This window comes from Muntiacus reevesi, chromosome 3, assembly GCF_963930625.1.
Source record: "Muntiacus reevesi chromosome 3, mMunRee1.1, whole genome shotgun sequence".
NCBI lineage: Eukaryota > Metazoa > Chordata > Mammalia > Artiodactyla > Cervidae > Muntiacus > Muntiacus reevesi.
The window spans coordinates 269811701-269821803 of NC_089251.1; the positions used below are offsets into that span (position 1 = coordinate 269811701).

At 35.5% G+C, this 10103-nt stretch overlaps 1 pseudogene; it reads right to left on the reverse strand.

The window, feature by feature from the left end:
* LOC136164261 (adenomatous polyposis coli protein-like) overlaps positions 1–5968 on the reverse strand; it is a 46671-nt pseudogene extending 40703 nt beyond the window's left edge.
* Between the last annotated feature and the right edge of the window lie 4135 nt (positions 5969–10103).

A 10103-nucleotide genomic window follows, 5' to 3' on the forward strand; every position in this document is an offset into this window, starting at 1 on the left:
AAAAATCAGTAGGTACAAGAAGTATATATGATCTATGTCCTTTTTTGTGACTCCTTCCCTAAGCGACCACTATTATTCTCTTATATTTATTTCCAGAGACATTCTATAAAAATGAAAGAATATATGTGTACATATGTACATGTACATTTTAAAACATAAATAATAGCATATTATTATCTGTGCTGTCTTATAACTTTTTACCACTTAAAAGTCTATCTTGGAGATCATTCTTGTACCAGAATATAAAAAGGTCCTATGTGGTTTTTTGCTAGCTGCAAAGATATTTATGAATCCATAAAAGAATAAATAATAACTGGTTCTATGTTAGAGGGCATTTAGGGTCTTTCTAATCTTTTGCTATTATAAACAGTGCTTCATTGAATATACTTATATATAACTTCATTGTACAAATATGCAAGCATGTGTAGATGACAAATTCCTAGGATATGTAAACTTTTAACTTACTGTCCTTACTAGATATTGTACCAATTTATGCTTCTGCCACCTTTGACAATATAAATGCTTCATCAAACCTTTTAGATTCTTTTACATTTCTAGGGTTTAAAAAATGGTATATCATTATGGACTTCCTTGTTTTCAGCCACACTGCACAGCTTGTGGGATCTTAGTTTCCAGACCATGGATGGAACCCCAGCTCATGGCATTAGAAGTGCGGAGTCCTAACCACTGGACCAAAAGGGAATTCCCTATCACTATGGGTTTGTTTGTTGTTGTTGTTTTTTTTTTCACTATGGTTTTAATTTGATTTCTTTTAGTATAGGTAAGTGTAAGCATTTTTCCAAGTTTAAAACCCATTTTTATTTCCTTTTCTGTGACTTTTTCTTATTTATAGGACCTCTTCTGTATTAAGAATGATAGTACTCTGTCAGCTATAAATATATTTTCTCAGTGAATCACTTGAATATGAGGATATTTTTTATTACAGCTTCTGGGCTTCACTCTTACCGAGTCATTCCCCACTCTGACTCTGTTATTAATACTTTAAAATTCTATTTGATTGTATTTTCTTGATGAATAAGTATGCATGTATGTGGAAGGTTCTACTCTTGCTAAACTTTCCATTCTTTACTGAGAAGCAACTTAAAAAATAAGAATAAGCCTTCACTTTTTGCTGCGGCAACCTCAGTAGTGGGGGAATTCATGGGAAGAAGCCAGCTCCTGGTTACGATGTGCCAACCTGGGGCAGAGGTGCTGACCAATGAGAAGCTGCCCTCTCCCTTCCATTTTTGACAACAGGAGCAGGAGAAAGCAGTGCAGAAATCCTGAACCCCTTCCACAGGCTGGGTATTACCACTAGCAAAAACATGAGATCTGATCCTATTTTTTTAATGATCCCTGGTGAGCACCTGCAGGACCCACCAGGACCAAGGCAAGGGAACAAGGGACAGAGGGAGATGCTATTTCTTCTGATTAATCTTCAATAAATTGGCCTATTTAATCAATTAATCAAGATCTGGTGCTAAAAGTGCTCAAATGAATAAGCTAATTTTAGTGATGGTACTGGAGTGAGAAAAACGTTAAGGAGAATAGGGCCAAGTTGTTGCTATCAAGTTTTAAGACTGAACTCTGGCAAAATACTCTTGGGAAGCCAAAGTCAAGAGCCAACATGGTAACAAGTGGCTAACTGATAGGAACTGATCTTATAACTCAAATCACTGTATTTAAGGCTCAAAACTGAAACAAGGCACAGACTCAGAAGCTGGTGGGTCTTTGTTGTTTAGCATATTGAAGGTGTATTTAGTGACTGTCAACAGTCTTCTTTAAAATGTAAATGTTAGCTAGGAAGTTAGACAGAAACAAGGGGAGGCCTGGCTGAAAGGGATGCAAACTGATCTCTGACCTCCATCCCAGACACACCCATGAGAGCTCACAGATGCTACAAAATAACCACAGAGACTTTTCAACACATGGGCCCTGGGCACACAGTGGACAGAAAACCACCATAGGGACTTCTCCAAGTAACTTTAGGCAGTTAGGGGACCATTAAGGGCTCATGAATATTCTACATCTAATTATAAGATGGCATTAGGCGAAGACACATGGGAAGGCATAAACAACACAGCCTGCTGTTATATAACTTGAAACTGTCAATTGGCCTTGAATGTTTGACCATTTGCATTCCTCTCATTGATTGGTGGCGGGTACAAGCCCTACTCTGCACCAGGCATGTCCAAAAGGAGGAGACTGGACACATAAAAGAGGACCAAGGGAAGATGAGGAGGGCTCCTTTGGGAGTATCTTACTAATAAAAGGTCTGTCCGCTTGAGCTGAACTGAGCTGTAACTTGCCTGATGTTCTATACCTTTTGGTCCATTGCTCCAAATTTTTGCTGCAATGAGACAAGAACCAAGGAAGATAAATACACTGATCTGACATAAATTTCATGTCTTCTTAGTCCTCTAGCTAACTCAGGATCATCTAGAAGAACATGGCACATGTATCAGGCATTTAAATATTTGTTAAAAAGTATTACTGGCTAATGTGACAATAACTATTTGGGTGTATCAGACAAAAGTACTAAGGAGTTTTTAAAAAATATCTAATTTCATCCTCACAACATCTTTTAACTGGAAAACTGAGGTTCAAAAAGGTCATGGAGCTTCCCTGGCTGCAGAGCGGTTAAGAATCCTCCTGCCAGCGCAGGGACTCAGGTCTGACCCCTGGTCCTGGAAGATCCCACATGCCCAGAGGGTAACTAAGCCCACGCGTCACAACCACTGAAGCCTGTGCTCCCTAGAGCCCATGTGGCAGAACAAGACCCCATTCTCTGCAACTAGAGAAAGCACCTGTGCAGCAAGGAATACCCAACACAGTCAAAAACAAAAATAAATTAAGAAAAAAAAAAGGGTATGCATCTGGGCTTGAGTTCTGGCTTGAGTGTTTTCTAACACTTACGTCACTTAAACTTACTGTATCTATAGGTAATACAGAGAACAAGGAAAAAAAGATACAGAGATAGTTCTCTGACTTAAGGGATGTCTAGAAAGAAAGAACAGAAAAACAGAGGGGGTAAAATCATCAAAGAAATAACAGAATTTTCAAAAGTTGAAGAAAATAAATTTCCAGATCAAAAGGGCACAGTGAGTAGTATCCAGTATGATGAATCAAGAAAACACATATCAAGGTACTCTAAAAACTTCAGAAAAATGACTTCCTGCAAAGGAACGTGAATTAAGACTGATATGCAATTTCTCATCAGTGACACTGATTATAAAGAAGGAAAATGAGTTTGAGCCTAGACCTAGCCAAACTATCATTCAAGTACAAGAGCAAAACACAGATTTTGTCCCATAAACAAGGGCTAAATCTACCTTCAAACAACGGTGGGAGCCAGGAGGACACAGGGTATTGACAACTACATACACACACACTCTTTGTGAATAAAATTAGGCCTTTATCACATAAAGCAAAGTAAGTTCTTAGGAAAACTGGCATGCTCACATGCCTCTTGACAGAGTTCAAAGGGGACAAAGCGATGGAAGAATGTACACTCCAATTAGCTTCTGGTTTTTCAGGACACTGTTTCCTAGACTCTCAGAAAGAGTCCTGGTTCAAGATATGAAACAGAGATTCACTGAAACTCAAGAGATTAAAGAAAGCTTAACACTATTTCTGGCCCATGATTATTGTTATTTTTAGAGATGTACACATCTAAAACCAGAGAGAAAGTAGTAAAAGGTCTTTTGCCTCTCAATGAGATATGCTGGGTATTTTCCATATGTTAATATCCATTGTTCATAACTCCACAAGGTAGAACCATATTCCTATTTTACAGAAGGAAATGACACAAAAATTTAAAGACTTGACCAAGATCCCAGAGAATTTATACATTTGGACATTTATGCAAATTAACATTTATACATTTGAGTATTTCTTGAAAGTCTAATAGAACTTTTAGGAATATCAATATAATATGGTATTAATCATGCAAAAGGAATTTATAATCTCATAGGACGTACAAAAATACTTGACCAAGTGCTTGGTAACTATATATTCTGATACTTGTAGTGTGATGATTTTAACTTCAAGAAGAAAAGAATTAACACACTAGCTCTTAGAAAGGAGAACTGATTCTCTATCAGGCAACATTTTTTTAAGAAACCAAAACTGATAAATTGCTTCATTTGTGACTCCTTGAAATAGGTCTTTAATAATGGAAACCAGTCACCTTATACTAAATCTGGTAGTCATTTAATTCATTTGAAAAGATAACCAAAAAGTCAATCAAAACGCATTACATATTTTAGCCACTGTGATTATGCATACTATTCGTACATTATTCACTGTACAGAGCATCTGAGCACTGGAGTCCCAAGAAGCTGCCTCCTTCACGTTTTCAGGTGTAAGGTAAGGACGCCCAGTAATTCATCACTCTGAGACAATGAATGGAAAATGCTCTCTAAGTGCTGCTTGTGATCCTCCAACACACGCTTCATAACTCCTATTCTGTATTGCCACAAAACGACAAAATCTAGCAAAAATTGGAGCATAAAAGTTTACTACTTAATGAAGAAATGTTACCTCTCTTTTTCAAGTTCTTCTAAATAACCGGTATTTTCTCTGCTTCCATTTACAAACCCTCTTCATGGAAATGAACCCATAGGAACGGGACTGCACTCTCCTGAGCGACTAGATACAGATCCTTCTCGGCTTCCGTAAGAATGGAGGGACATTTTTGGACCGTAGTTTCACTCCAGGGAAATTACTGCTATCTAAGTTAAGTTCTAAATAAAATACAGACAAGTTTTTAATAAAACAACTGCTTTAAGTGATCTAAAATATTGCTAATGTATTATATTATCTTTTAATAATGAAACCTTAGGTTCACATTTAGCCCTCAAATTTTAAACCATTTTATAATTGAAATACATTATATATATATCACATAAAGTATGCAGGAGTACTAAATTATTGCAGTTATTGAGCAGCAGATCTATACAGGGACAGAAGAAATCCTTATCTCAAATGCTGATGACCAGAAAAATTCACTGACTACTGGTTCTAAAACAGAAACGTCCTGAAAAAAAAAAAAAAAAAAAAAAAACACCAGGTCAAAGCACTTATAAAAGGGTACATTTGTGGTGGTGACCATCTTGCAATATACACAAATATTGGGTCATTAAAAAATAAAAAGTGTTCACCTTTTGGTTTAGAGGCCTGCAACTATAGATTTCTATCAGAGAAAGCCACAAATGTATATGAGTGAATGAACAATTATTTATGAACAGAATAGCTAAACTTTCCCTCCAAGATAGCTTGAGTCAGTCTGGTGGGGAAAAAGTATGTTAAAGAAAAATTAGACAGAATGTGCTTTCTTAGATTCCTACTAAGTAATAATATATTTGGGGATCCAAAAGTAATTTCTCTGCCCATCTTCAATTACAATTAAAACTTACTGATTTGACATTTGAATTTTTAAGTGATAAAACAAGAAAGACATTCTTTTAAAATTCTATTTAAAATGGCTTAAAATCAGTGTTGTGTGTATATAAGTGCAAAGATAAAGCACTTCTATTCTGAATGGAACAAAGAAGGGCACTGACTCCTTCAAATGAAGCAATGGGTCCAGTCTATAGCATAAAGCTTAATAAAGGCCTACTTAATGACTGGCAAAAGAGCAATGCGTTTTAGAAAGAGCTGAAAATTGTCAAGAAAGGTATCTAAAATAGTTTATTTAAAGGCAGTTAAATGTTATAACTGAAAAAATGACAAGCAAATAGACTTTTTACGTATTTGTACTTTAAAAATTACATCCTAATGCATGAGGCTAAGAAAATCCAACACCAACATTCTAATCAAGAGAAGCTGTATTTGGACACACACACCTAAAGCTGACAACTGGAGCTTAAAAAAATTACTTTAAAACACTTTTTAAAAATTTACCTTTAAGACGCTCTAATAAATCAATCTGTCCAGAAGAAGCCATAGCTTCATCTTCAATACTTCCTTGTAGTTGTTTAAGTACTTCCTGTAAAAAAGAACACAGTATCTCAATATGACGAAATTCTAAATGACTTTTTGAAGATATGATTTTAACTTTCTTGGCATTTAGGTCTGCTGGGGGAAAAAAGTTATTTCAGATCTATCTGAAAACATATAAAATGCAAAGTACTTTACATATATTACCTATTACTAATTATAAATAATAAATTACAGCCCAACAACAACAGTGATACTTTGTGGTGATGGTGATTACAAATAGTCTCCATACAGTATACACGGAATAGTTAAGATATTTGTAACTTCTGAAATAACATAACAAGGTGGATTACTCTCATTTTTCAGACAGACCAACTGAGACTCAAAAGATTTGCTGAAGACAGAAAAACTAAGCTTGTACCAACATGGCCATGAAAGACAGCAAATTAACACATTTAACACCCCAATAAATACCAAGCAGTTATATACTAAATTTATATACATTCTACTACATTGATTTATACTCAGCAGTTAAGTGACTGTATGCTGTCTCCTGACTTTTGGTCCATTGCTTCCTTTCCCATCTAAAGCCTTCTCTCAACAAATTTTTGTCAGAGGAGGTCAAAAACTTTCACTTTCTACTAGTTTTTCTGTATATTCCTTAACAATAATTTATACATATTTTTACATTTTACATATTCTGAGGCATCCCACTCTAGTTCACAGCAAAATCTTTGCTGGCCAAGTAGGATTCCAAATGCAAAACAATGTATTTGAACAGTTACAATCCTATAGCTATGGGCAGTGTTCCTCTATGTGAAAAAGGATCCATAAATAGATTGAAAAGAAAATCTGTCAAAAAGAGTAAATATAGTAAAGACTATGTCAGTGGTTTACCTTGATAGTGACATTAGAAGCATTAAGAAAAGAATTCCTATGTTAACAATAAGAAATAGCCTGTGACCTTAATGATCTGACCTTCAAATAAAGACCATGTTGGAAGTTAAAAGGCTTAGACAAGTAGATGTGGGAACGTGGAGGTGACTGTTATTTATAGTCAGAAATTGTGTCAGTGTATCACAACTGTGGGATAGGAAATAAATTTGCACAGGGATGTCTTTCTTGAATGAATGTAGATTACTATAAACATCAGGACACAATTCTCTTCCACAAAGTTTGAGAATTACCACTGAAAACTACCTGCAGTTTTCAGGATCCTGGGTCTCCTTCCATCCACTGCAGCTTGTAATTCAAAGATCTTTTAATCTTATCCTATTTCTTACAATTCGCAGGCTCACAATTCAACAGCTACCTTTCTCAAGGAACTATCAGTGGTATGCATTCTAGGCTTAATATCTCTTATTAGCCATCTCTTCTCTATTTTTATGTCATTATCCTGACTATTGACCCCACCAAAACTACTAAAATAATCTCCTAAATGGTCCTACCTTGCATAGAACTAACAGATTAATAAGACTTTTAAAGCACAGCTCTGATCAGGTCTTTCTTTATAGATGATCCTTCTCTACAGCCTATCATCAAGGTGTTAACAGTGAGTATTCTATAGAAGTTGGGATTACAAGCAATTTTTGTTTTTGGTTTCCTCATTTTAAAACAACAGATATTATCAAAACAAATACTGTTTTCAGAAAAAGTACAAGCATTTAAGAATTCAAAAGCAACAATTAAAAGAAATCCCTGTATATGTCATAGGACATATACTTAATTTTTGAAAATTATATGTCATAGTATATATGTCATAGGACATATACTTAATTTTTGAAAATTAATGGCACATTATTGGTTTTTAAAAAACATATTAAAAAGAAGGAAAAATTAAAATAACACCAACAACAGAAATGAAAAGGCGATGTACAACAATAAAGGATTAAATAAATTTATGGCATTAGCCGAACAACGGCATATTATACATCTGTGAAAATACTATAAAATACTTAATGACATGAAATGATAGCTATATTAAATTAAAAAGCATGCTGCAAAATATGATCCCATTGAATGCATGCTTGCATAAAATGCAGAGAGAAAAATATACACATTATCAAAGGTTACCAACATTAAAAAAATGTTTTTAAATGGGTGAGCTTGATCTCTTTCTGTCTGTATTTCCTAAATTTTAAAGATAGTGAATATACATAACTTGTAAGTTTTAAGTTTCTGTGCATATGGCTAGAAGTCTATTGATAAAAGCAATAACCATAAAGTAAATAAAATTATGGAAATTTATAAAGTTTAGAAAATTAAAATTTCAAAGCATCTATCTTGGAAAAGCTACTTATTCCAATGTGTTCTCTTAAATTATTCTTGTAAATTCTGAGTTATGAATCTCAAAAATACGCAGTTAATTTATAGATCCAGTTACTTTGTCTCAAGATGACACCACCCAGCATGACTACATTACTATTTTCTTGTGAACAGTTTGTGTCTATTCCATAATAAAAATTAAGCTCATTTCTTTTCTGTTTTACTGAGACAGAACATACATGTGAAAAGCACGCCAATCTTAAATTTCTTATATAATCCAAGTATCCATGTAATTGCCACCCAGGGAAGACACAAAACATTTCCAGTATCACAGAAGGTTCCCTTTTGCCCCTTATCAATCAGTATTCATTCTCCAGAAGTAATCAGTACTCTGATTTTTGTTATCAGTTAGTTGGCCTCCTTGTGAATTGCATATAAATGAAATTATACAGTATACAGCCTTTTGTGTCTCGTGGTTTTTGCTCATCAAAATCTCTATGACACTCATCCATGCTGTTGTATGTATCAGTTATTTAATACTGTGTAGTTGTCCACTGTATGAATAGATCTGCACTGATACATCCCTTATCCTTTTGATGGGCATTTGGGTTGTTGCCAGTTTGGAGGCTATTGTGAAGAATGCTACTATGTACGTTCTTGCACTTATCTCCAGGTGGACACACGTACTCACTTCTCTTGAATATATATCTGGAGGTTTAAACCCTGAGTCACAGTGATTAAAAGAAACTGCTGAGTGGTTTTTCAAAGTGTTTGTGCCATTTTATACTCCTACCAGCAAGGTTTAAGTTTGAGTCTTCTTAATTATAGGTTCCAATTCTCTGTTGAGATTTTCTGACTCTTTATCCACTTAATCCATCATTTTTATCAAAACATTTAAAATAATTATGTTAAAATCCTTGACTGTTACTTGCTTACAACATGTGGATCATCTTGGGATTTGCTTCTATTAACTATTTGTTCTGTTGGTTATCAGTCATTTTCCTATTTCTTTGTATTTCTTGTAACTTTTAACCGTATGCCAGTCATTATACATACAAGAGCAGGAAAGACTTGAGATTAGAGTTTCCCTTACAGAGTTTGCCCTTTCCACCACTGGGGTCTGATTTCCTTCAACCAATAACTGAAAATGGGTTGCAGATGCAGTTTAAGTGAAATTCATATGAGATTCCCTAATAGCTCAGTTGGTGAAGAATCTGCCTGCAATGTGGGAGACCTGGGTTCGATCCCTGGGTTGGGAAGATCCCCTGGAGAAGGGAAAGGTTACCCACTCCAGTATTCTGGCCTGGAGAATTCCATGGACTGGATAGTCCATGGGGTTGCAAAGGGTTGGACATGACTGAACGACTTTCGCTTTCACATCTGATTTGGTTTGCTGAGTTCTCTGAATGTATCTCTTCTCTTACACTGAGGCTGAGACCTGCTTTAGCAGGACACTGCCTCTTAATGATCTGCTTCCTAGTCCTCCCGGGCATCTTCCCCCCAACAAGACTCAGCTAACACCCCATGCATTTGGAGAGAATGTGAGACACTAGTCATACACTTGGAGCCCTGCTAAATGTCAATGCTTTGCACATGTCCACGTCTTTGCCCAACGGTTTCCTTCCTCCAGTGGAGTCTCAATGCCTGTGCCAATGATTAATTATCGGTGTGTTACAGAATCAGTAAATACCCCTGGGGAAGAAAATTACTGGTGATCCCAGCTCATCTAGAAAGGACTCTTTCCTCTTAGGAATTTTAGTTAGTATAGTTCTTGATGATTTCACAGTTCTCCAATGTCTTTAAAAGAATGGTTTTTGTTTTTATCCAGTGTTTTCTAATTGCTGCGGTAGGGCTGATCAATTGCTTGGGGTTGCATACTGAATACAGCCTAAAAAGAA